Source organism: Schistocerca americana, unplaced genomic scaffold, assembly GCF_021461395.2.
Source record: "Schistocerca americana isolate TAMUIC-IGC-003095 unplaced genomic scaffold, iqSchAmer2.1 HiC_scaffold_74, whole genome shotgun sequence".
Classification (NCBI taxonomy): Eukaryota; Metazoa; Arthropoda; class Insecta; order Orthoptera; family Acrididae; genus Schistocerca; species Schistocerca americana.
Window position 1 is genome coordinate 954,912 of NW_025726500.1, and position 11,618 is coordinate 966,529.

Below are 11,618 nucleotides of genomic sequence, written 5' to 3' on the forward strand. Positions count from 1 at the left end.
GAAGGTCCAAGGGATACAAAAAACCTGCACTGCTGCATCTGAATCAAACACTGATGTCCCAGGAGCCGCTCAAAACAAAATCTCTTACAAAAATCACTCTCCTTTTACTTAAGTCGGCAATGTACCTTTTGTATTCAATCCCGATGCTATTTCTGTGTTTCATAGTCAACGTGAAAGTCCAAGGGATACAGCAAACCTTCACTGGCGCATCGGAATCTAATACTGGTCTCCCAGGAGCCGCTCAAAGCACAAACTCATAGAAGATTCACTCTTCTTGTACTTAAGTCAGCTTTGTGATATTTGTATTCAATCCCGATGCAATATCTGTGTTTGATGGTCAATGTGAGGGTCCAAGGGATACAGTAAATCTGCACTGGTGCATCGGAAACTAATAACGGTCTAACAGGAACCGGTCAAATCACAAATCCTTAGATGATTCACTCTTCTTTTACTTAAGTCGGCACTGAGCATTTTGTATTCAATCCCGATGCAATTTCTGTGTTTCATGGTCAATGTGAAGGTCCAAGGGATACAGTAACTCTTCACTGGTGCATCAGAATCTAATACTAGTCTCCCAGGAGCCACTCAAATCACAATCTGTTAGACGATTCACTCTTCTTGTACTCAAGTCGGCATTGTGTCTTTTGTACACAATCCCGATGCAATTTCTGTGTTTCATGGACAAGGTGGAAGGGATACAGTAAGCCTGCACTGGTGCATTGGGATCTAATACTGGTCTTCCAGAAGCCGCTCAAAGCACAAACCCTTTGAAGATTCACTCTTCTTGTACTTAAACCGACATTGCGCATTTTGTACCCAATCCCGATGCAATTTCTGTGTGTCATGGTCAATGTGATGGTCCAAGGGACACAGTAAACCCGCACAGGTTCATCGGAATCCAATACTGGTCTCCCAGGAGCCGCTCGAAGCACAAACGTTTAGAAGATTCACTCTTCCTGTACTTAAGTCTGCATTGTGCCTTTTGTATTCAATCCCGATGCTATTCCTGTGTTTCATGGCCAATGTGAAAGTCCAAGGGAAACATTAAACCTGCACTGGTGCTTCGGAATCTAATAACGGTCTCCCAGGAACCGCTCAAATCACAAATCCTCAGATGATTCACTCTTCTTGCACTTAAGTCGGCACTGAGCATTTTATATTCAATCCCGATGCAATTTCTGTGTTTCATGGTCAATGTGAAGGTCCAAGGGATATAGTAAACCTGCACTGGTGCACCGGAATTTAATACTGGTCTATCAGGGGCCGCTTAAACCACAAACTCTTAGAAGATTCACTCTTCTTTTAGTTAAGTCAGCATTGTGCCTTTTGTATTCAATCCTGATGCAATTTCAGTTTTTCAGAACTGGTGCATCGGAATCCAATACTGGTCTCCCAAGAGCCGCTCAAAGCACAAAATCTTAGAATAATCATTCACTTGTACTTAAGCCGGCATTGAGCCTTTTGTATTTAATTTCGATGCAATTTCTGTGATTCATGGTCAATGTGAAGGTCCAGGGGATACAGTGAAACTGCACTGGTGCACCGGAATCTAATACTGGTCACCCAGGAGCCGCTCAAATGACAAACTGATAGAAGACTCACTCCTCTTGTACTTAAGTCGGCATTGTGACTTTTGTATACAATGCCATTGCAATTTCTGTGTTTGGTGGTCAATGTGAAGGTCCAAGGGATACAGTAAACCTGCACTGGTGCATCAGAATCTAATACTGGTCTCCCAATAGCCGGCAAAGAACAAACTCTTAGAAGATTTACTCTTCTTGTACTTACGTCGGCATTGTGCCTTTTGTATTGAATCCCGATGCAATTTCTCTGCTTCATGGTCTATGTGAACGTCCAAGGGATATGGTAAACTTGCACTGGTGCATCGGAATCTAATACTAAACTCCCATGAGCCACTCAAATCACAAACTCTTAGAAGATTCACTCTTCTTGTACTTAAGTCGGCATTGTGTCTTTTGTATTCAATCCCGATGCTATTTCTGTGCTTAATGGACAATGTAAAGGTCAAAGGGATACAGTAAACCTGTACTGGTGCATCGTAATCTAATACTGATCTCCCAGGAGCCGCTTAAAGTACAATCTCTTAGAAGAGTCACTAGTCTTGTACTTAAGTCGGCATTGTGCCGTTTGTATTCAATCCCAATGCAACTTCTGTGTTTCATTTTCAATGTGAAGGTCCATGGTATGAAGTAAACCTGCACCGGTGCATCGGAATCTAATACTGGTCTCCCAGGAGCCTCGCAAAGCACAAACTCCATGATGATTCACTCATCTTGTATTTATGTAGGCATTGTGACCTTTGTATTCAATCCCGATGCGATTTCTGTATTTCATTTTAAATTTGAAGGTCCAATGGATACAGTAAACCTGCACTGGTGCATCGGAATCGAATACTGGTATCCCAGGAGCCGCTCAAAGCACAAACCCTTAGAATATTCATTCTTCTTGTACTTAAGCCGGCATTGAGCCTTTTGTATTTAATTTCGATGCAATGTCTGTGTTTCATGGCCAATGTGAAGGTCCAAGGGATACAGTAAACCTGCACTGGTACATCGGATTCTAATACTGGTCTCCCAGGAGCCACTCATAGCACAAAGTCTTAGACGATTCACTCTTCCTGTACATAAGCCGGCATTGTGCTTTATGTATTCAATCCCGATGTAATTTCTGTGCTTCATGATCATTGTAAAAATCCAAGGGATAAAGTAAACCTATACTGGTGCATCGGAATCTAATACTGGTCTCCCTGGAGCATCCCAAAGCACAAACCCTTAGAGGATTCACTCTTCTTGTACTTAACTACGCTTTGTGCCTTTTGTATTCAATCCCGATGCAATTTGTGTGTTTCATGGTCCATATGAAGGTCCAACGGATACAGTAGACCTGCACTGGTGCACCGGAATCTAATACTGGTCTCCCAGGGGCCGCTCAAACCACAAAGTCTTAGAAGAATCAGTCTTTTTTTACTTAAGTCAGCATTGTGCCTTTTGTATTCAATCCTGATGCAATTTCTGTGTTTTATGGTCAATGTGATGGTCCAAGGGACACAGTAAACCTGCACAGGCCCATCGGAATCCAATACTGTTCTAACAGGAGCCGCTCAAAGCACAAACTCCTTGAAGATTCACTCTTCTTGTACTTAAGTCGGCATTGTGGTTTTGTATGCAATCCCGATGCAGTTTATGTGTTTCATGGTCAATGTAAGGGTCCAAGGGATACACTAAACGTGTACTGGTGCATCGGAATCTAATACTGGTCTCCCAGGAGCCGCTCAAATCACAAAGTCCTTGAAGATTTGCGATTCTTGTACTTAAGTCGGCAATGTGCCTTTTGTATTCAATCCCGATGCAATTTCTGTTTTTCATTGACAATGTGAAGGTCCAAGTGATACAGAAAAGCTGCACTGGTGCATCGGAATCTAATACTGGTCTCCCAGAGGCCGCTCAAATCACCAACTCTTAGAAGATTATCTCTTCTTGTACCTAAGTCGGCATTGAGATTTTCGTATTCAATCCCGACGCAATGTCTGTGTTTCATGCTCAATGTGAAAGGCCCTAGGGATACAGTAAACTTGCACTGGTGCATCGGAATCTAATACTAGTCCCCCTGGAGCAACTCAAATCACAAACTCTTAGAAGATTCACTCTTCTTTTACTTAAGTCAGTATTGTGCCTTTTGTAAACAATCCTGTTACAAGTTCTGTGTTTGTTGATCAATGTGAAGGTCCAAGGGATACAGAAAACCTGCACTGGTGCATCGGAATCTAATACTGGTCTCCCAGTAGACGCTCAATTCACAAACCCTTACAAGATTCACTCTTCTTGTACTTACGTCGGCATTGTGCCTTTTGCATTCAATCCCGATGCAATTTCTGTGTTACATTGTCAACGTGAAGGTCCAAGGGATACAGCAAACCTTCACTGGTGCAACAGAATCTAATACTGGTCTCCCAATAGCCGTCAAAACAAAAACTCTTAGAAGATTTACTGTTCTTGTACTTACGTCGGTATTGTACCCTTTGTATTGAATCCGGGTGCACTTTCAGTGCTTCATGGTGTATGTGAAGGTCCAAGGGATACAGTAACCCTTCACTGGTGCATCGGGATCTAATACTAGTCTCCCAGGAGCCACTCAAATCTCCAACTCTTAGAAGATTTTCTCTTCTTGTACTTAAGTCGGCATTGTGCTTTCCGTATTCAATCCCGATGCAATTCCTGTGTTTCATGCTCAATGTGGAGGACCAAGGGATACAGTAAATCAGCACTGATGCATCGCAATGTATTATTGATCTCCCAGGAGCCGCTCAACATAATACACTTTGAAGATTCACTCTTCTTGTACTTAAGACGGCATTATGCTTTTTGTATTCAATCACGATGCAATTTCTGTGTTTGATGGTCAATGTGAAGGTACAAAGGATACAGTAAACCTGCACTGGTGCATCGGAATCAAATACTGGTCTCCCAATAGCCGTCAAAGCAAAAACTCTTAAAATATTTACTGTTCTTGTACTTACGTCGGTATTGTACCTTTTGTTTTGAATCCCAGTGCAATTTCTGTGCTTCATGGTCTATGTGAAGGTCCAAGGGATACAGTATACCGGCACTGGTGCATCGGAATCTAATACTAGTCTCCCAGGAGCCACTCAAATCACAAACCCTTTGACGATTCAGTCATCTTGTACTCAAGTCGGCATTGTGCCTTTTGTATTCAATCCCGATTCTATTTCTGTGTTTCATGGACGAGGTGAAAGGGATACAGTAAGCCTGCACTGGTGCATTGGAATCTATTACTGGTCTTCCAGAAGCCGTTCAAAGCACAAACCCTTTGAAGACTAACTCTTCTTGTACTTAAACCAGCATTGTGCCTTTTGTACTCAATCGCGATGCAATTTCTGTGTTTCATGGTCAATGTGATGGTCCAAGGGAAACAGTAAACCTGCAGAGGTGCATCGGAATCCAATACTGGTCTCCCAGGAGCCGCCCAAAGCACAAATTCTTAGAAGAATCACTCTTCTTGTACTTAAGTCGGCATTGTGCCTTTTGTATTCAATCCCGATGCTATTTCTGTGTTTCATGGTCAATGTGAAGGTCCAAGGGATACATTAAACCTGCACTGGTGTATCGGAATCTAATAACGGTCTCCCAGGAGCCGCACAAATCTCAAACCCTTAGATGATTCACTCTTCTTGTACTTAAGTCGGCACTGAGCATTTTGTATTATATCCCGATGCTATTTCTGTGTTTCATGGTCAATCTGAAGGTCCAAGGGATGTAGCAAAACCTGCACTGGTGCACAGGAATCTAATACTGGTCTCCCAGGGGCCGCCCAAATCACAAAGTCTTAGAAGATTCACTCTTCTTGTACTTAGGTCTGATTGTGCCTTTTGTATTCAATCCCAATGCAATTTCTGTGTTTCATTGTCAATGTGAAGGTCCAAGGGATACAGTAAACCTGCAGAGGTGCATCGGAATCCAATACTGGTCTCCCAGGAGCCGCCCAAATCACAAAGTCTTAGAAGATTCACTCTTCTTGTACTTAGGTCTGATTGTGCCTTTTGTATTCAATCCCAATGCAATTTCTGTGTTTCATTGTCAATGTGAAGGTCCAAGGGATACAGTAAACCTGCACTGGTGCATGGGAATGTAATACTGGTCTCCCAGGAGCCGCCCGAAGCACAAACTCTTAGAGGATTCACTCTTCCTGTACTTAAGTCGGGATTGTGCCTTTTGTATTCGATCCCGATGCTATTTCTGTGTTTCATGGTGAATGTGAAAGTCAAAGGGAAACATTAAACCTGCACTGGTGCATCGGAATCCAATAACGGTCTCCCAGGAACCGCTCAAATCACAAATCCTTAGATGATTCACTCTTCTTGTACTTAAGTCGGCACTGAGCATTTTGTATTCAATCCCGATGCAATTTCTGCGTTTCATGGTCAATGTGAATGTCCAAGGGATATAGTAAACCTGCACTGGTGCACCGGAATCTAATACTGGTCCCCCAGGAGCTGCACAAATCACAAACCCTTAGAAGATTCACTCTTCTTGTACTTAAGTCATCATTGTGCATTTTGTATTCAATCCCGATGCAACTTCTGTGTTTCAATGTCAATGTGAGAGACCAAGGGATACAGAAAACCTGCACTGCTGCATCTGAATGAAACACTGATGTCCCAGGAGCCGCTCAAAACAAAATCTCTTACAAAAATCACTCTCCTTTTACTTAAGTCGGCAATGTACCTTTTGTATTCAATCCCGATGCTATTTCTGTGTTTCATAGTCAACGTGAAAGTCCAAGGGATACAGCAAACCTTCACTGGCGCATCGGAATCTAATACTGGTCTCCCAGCTCAAAGCACAAACTCATTGAAGATTCACTCTTCTTGTACTTAAGTCAGCTTTGTGATATTTGTATTCAATCCCGATGCAATATCTGTGTTTGATGGTCAATGTGAGGGTCCAAGGGATACAGTAAACCTGCACTGGTGCATCGGAAACTAATAACGGTCTAACAGGAACCGGTCAAATCACAAATCCTTAGATGATTCACTCTTCTTTTACTTAAGTCGGCACTGAGCATTTTGTATTCAATCCCGATGCAATTTCTGTGTTTCATGGTCAATGTGAAGGTCCAAGGGATACAGTAACTCTTCACTGGTGCATCGGAATCTAATACTAGTCTCCCAGGAGCCACTCAAATCACAATCTGTTAGACGATTCACTCTTCTTGTACTCAAGTCGGCATTGTGTCTTTTGTACACAATCCCGATGCAATTTCTGTGTTTCATGGACATGGTGGAAGGGATACAGTAAGCCTGCACTGGTGCATTGGGATCTAATACTGGTCTTCCAGAAGCCGCTCAAAGCACAAACCCTGTGAAGATTCACTCTTCTTGTACTTAAACCGACATTGTGCATTTTGTACCCAATCCCGATGCAATTTCTGTGTGTCATGGTCAATGTGATGGTCCAAGGGACACAGTAAACCCGCACAGTTTCATCGGAATCCAATACTGGTCTCCCAGGAGCCGCTCGAAGCACAAACGTTTAGAAGATTCACTCTTCCTGTACTTAAGTCTGCATTGTGCCTTTTGTATTCAATCCCGATGCTATTTCTGTGTTTCATGGCCAATGTGAAAGTCCAAGGGAAACATTAAACCTGCACTGGTGCTTCGGAATCTAATAACGGTCTCCCAGGAACCGCTCAAATCACAAATCCTCAGATGATTCACTCTTCTTGTACTTAAGTCGGCACTGAGCATTTTATATTCAATCCCGATGCAATTTCTGTGTTTCATGGTCAATGTGAAGGTCCAAGGGATATAGCAAACCTGCACTGGTGCACCGGAATCTAATACTGGTCTATCAGGGGCCGCTTAAACCACAAACTCTTAGAAGATTCACTCTTCTTTTAGTTAAGTCAGCATTGTGCCTTTTGTATTCAATCCTGATGCAATCTTAGAATAATCATTCACTTGTACTTAAGCCGGCATTGAGCCTTTTGTATTTAATTTCGATGCAATTTCTGTGATTCGTGGTCAATGTGAAGGTCCAGGGGATACAGTGAAACTGCACTGGTGCATCGGAATCTAATACTGGTCACCCAGGAGCCGCTCAAATGACAAACTGATAGAATACTCACTCTTCTTGTACTTAAGTCGGCATTGTGACTTTTGTATACAATGCCATTGCAATTTCTGTGTTTGGTGGTCAATGTGAAGGTCCAAGGGATACAGTAAACCTGCACTGGTGCATCAGAATCTAATACTGGTCTCCCAATAGCCGGCAAAGAACAAACTCTTAGAAGATTTACTCTTCTTGTACTTACGTCGGCATTGTGCCTTTTGTATTGAATCCCGATGCAATTTCTCTGCGTCATGGTCTATGTGAACGTCCAAGGGATACGGTAAACTTGCACTGGTGCATCGGAATCTAATACTAAACTCCCATGAGCCACTCAAATCACAAACTCTTAGAAGATTCACTCTTCTTGTACTTAAGTCGGCATTGTGTCTTTTGTATTCAATCCCGATGCTATTTCTGTGCTTAATGGACAATGTAAAGGTCAAAGGGATACAGTAAACCTGTACTGGTGCATCGTAATCTAATACTGATCTCCCAGGAGCCGCTTAAAGTACAATCTCTTAGAAGAGTCACTAGTCTTGTACTTAAGTCGGCATTGTGCCGTTTGTATTCAATCCCAATGCAACTTCTGTGTTTCATTTTCGATGTGAAGGTCCATGGTATGAAGTAAACCTGCACCGGTGCATCGGAATCTAATACTGGTCTCCCAGGAGCCTCGCAAAGCACAAACTCCATGATGATTCACTCATCTTGTATTTATGTAGGCATTGTGACCTTTGTATTCAATCCCGATGCAATTTCTGTATTTCATTTTAAATTTGAAGGTCCAATGGATACAGTAAACCTGCACTGGTGCATCGGAATCGAATACTGGTATCCCAGGAGCCGCTCAAAGCACAAACCCTTAGAATATTCATTCTTCTTGTACTTAAGCCGGCATTGAGCCTTTTGTATTTAATTTCGATGCAATGTCTGTGTTTCATGGCCAATGTGAAGGTCCAAGGGATACAGTAAACCTGCACTGGTACATCGGATTCTAATACTGGTCTCCCAGGAGCCGCTCATAGCACAAAGTCTTAGACGATTCACTCTTCCTGTACATAAGCCGGCATTGTGCTTTATGTATTCAATCCCGATGTAATTTCTGTGCTTCATGATCATTGTAAAAATCCAAGGGATAAAGTAAACCTATACTGGTGCATCGGAATCTAATACTGGTCTCCCTGGAGCATCCCAAAGCACAAACTCTTAGAGGATTCACTCTTCTTGTACTTAACTACGCTTTGTGCCTTTTGTATTCAATCCCGATGCAATTTGTGTGTTTCATGGTCCATATGAAGGTCCAACGGATACAGTAGACCTGCACTGGTGCACCGGAATCTAATACTGGTCTCCCAGGGGCCGCTCAAACCACAAAGTCTTAGAAGAATCAGTCTTTTTTTACTTAAGTCAGCATTGTGCCTTTTGTATTCAATCCTGATGCAATTTCTGTGTTTTATGGTCAATGTGATGGTCCAAGGGACACAGTAAACCTGCACAGGCCCATCGGAATCCAATACTGTTCTAACAGGAGCCGCTCAAAGCACAAACTCCTTGAAGATTCACTCTTCTTGTACTTAAGTCGGCATTGTGGTTTTGTATGCAATCCCGATGCAGTTTATGTGTTTCATGGTCAATGTAAGGGTCCAAGGGATACACTAAATGTGTACTGGTGCATCGGAATCTAATACTGGTCTCCCAGGAGCCGCTCAAATCACAAAGTCCTTGAAGATTTGCGATTCTTGTACTTAAGTCGGCAATGTGCCTTTTGTATTCAATCCCGATGCAATTTCTGTTTTTCATTGACAATGTGAAGGTCCAAGTGATACAGAAAAGCTGCACTGGTGCATCGGAATCTAATACTGGTCTCCCAGAGGCCGCTCAAATCACCAACTCTTAGAAGATTATCTCTTCTTGTACCTAAGTCGGCATTGAGATTTTCGTATTCAATCCCGACGCAATTTCTGTGTTTCATGCTCAATGTGAAAGGCCCTAGGGATACAGTAAACTTGCACTGGTGCATCGGAATCTAATACTAGTCCCCCTGGAGCAACTCAAATCACAAACTCTTAGAAGATTCACTCTTCTTTTACTTAAGTCAGTATTGTGCCTTTTGTAAACAATCCTGTTGCAAGTTCTGTGTTTGTTGATCAATGTGAAGGTCCAAGGGATACAGAAAACCTGCACTGGTGCATCGGAATCTAATACTGGTCTCCCAGTAGACGCTCAATTCACAAACCCTTACAAGATTCACTCTTCTTGTACTTACGTCGGCATTGTGCCTTTTGCATTCAATCCCGATGCAATTTCTGTGTTACATTGTCAACGTGAAGGTCCAAGGGATACAGCAAACCTTCACTGGTGCAACAGAATCTAATACTGGTCTCCCAATAGCCGTCAAAACAAAAACTCTTAGAAGATTTACTGTTCTTGTACTTACGTCGGTATTGTACCTTTTGTATTGAATCGGGGTGCACTTTCAGTGCTTCATGGTCTATGTGAAGGTCCAAGGGATACAGTAACCCTTCACTGGTGCATCTGGATCTAATACTAGTCTCCCAGGAGCCACTCAAATCTCCAACTCTTAGAAGATTTTCTCTTCTTGTACTTAAGTCGGCATTGTGCTTTCCGTATTCAATCCCGATGCAATTCCTGCGTTTCATGCTCAATGTGGAGGACCAAGGGATACAGTAAATCAGCTCTGATGCATCGCAATGTATTATTGATCTCCCAGGAGCCGCTCAACATAATACACTTTGAAGATTCACTCTTCTTCTACTTAAGACGGCATTATGCCTTTTGCATTCAATCCCAATGCAATTTCTGTTTCATGGTCAATGTGAAGGTCCAAGGGATACAGAAAACCTGCAGTGGTGCATCAGAATCCAACTCTGATCTCCCAGGAGCCTCTCAAAATACTAACTCTTAGAAGATTCACTAGTCTTGTACTTAAGTCGGCACTGTGCCTCTTTTATTCAATCCCGATGCAATTTCTGTGTATCATGGTCAATGTGAAGGACCAAGGGATCCAGTAAACCTGTACCAGTGCATGGGAATCTAGTACTGGTCTCGCAGGAGCCGCTCTAAGCACAAACTCTTAGAAGATTCACTCTATTTGTACTTAAGTCGGCATTGTGCCTTTTGTATTCAATACCGATGGAATTTCTGTGTTTAATGGTCAATGTGAATGTCAAACGGATACAGTAAACGAGCATAGGTGCATCGGTATCTAATACTGGTCTCCCAGGAGCCGTTCAAAACACAAACCCTTAGATATTCACTCTTCTTGTTCTTAAGTCAGCATTGTGCCTCTTGTATTCAATCTCGATGCAATTTCTGTGCCTCATGGTTAATGTGAAGGTCCAAGGGATCCATCAAACCTTCACTTGTGCATCGGAATCTAATACTGGTCTCCCAGGAGCCGCTCAAAGCACAAACTCATAGGAGATTCACTCTTCTTGTACTTAGGTCGGCATTGTGCTTTTTGTATTCAATCACGATGCAATTTCTGTGTTTCATGGTCAATGTGAAGGTCCAAGGGATACATTAAACCTGCACTGGTGCATCGGAATCTAATAACGGTCTCCCAGGAGCCGCTCAAATCTCAAATCCTTAGATGATTCACTCTTCTTGTACTTAAGTCGGCACTGAGCATTTTATATTAAATCCCGATGCTATTTCTGTGTTTCATGGTCAATCTGTAGGTCAAAGGGATATAGCAAAACCTGCACTGGTACACAGGAATCTAATACTGGTCTCCCAGGGGCCGCCCAAATCACAAAGTCTTAGAAGATTCACTCTTCTTGTACTTAAGTCTGATTGTGCCTTTTGTATTCAATCCCAATTCAATTTCTGTGTTTCATTGTCAATCTAAAGGTCCAAGGGATACAGTAAACCTGCACTGGTTCATCGGAATGTAAAACTGGTCTCCCAGAAGCCGCTCAAAGCATAAACTCTTAGAAGATTCACTCT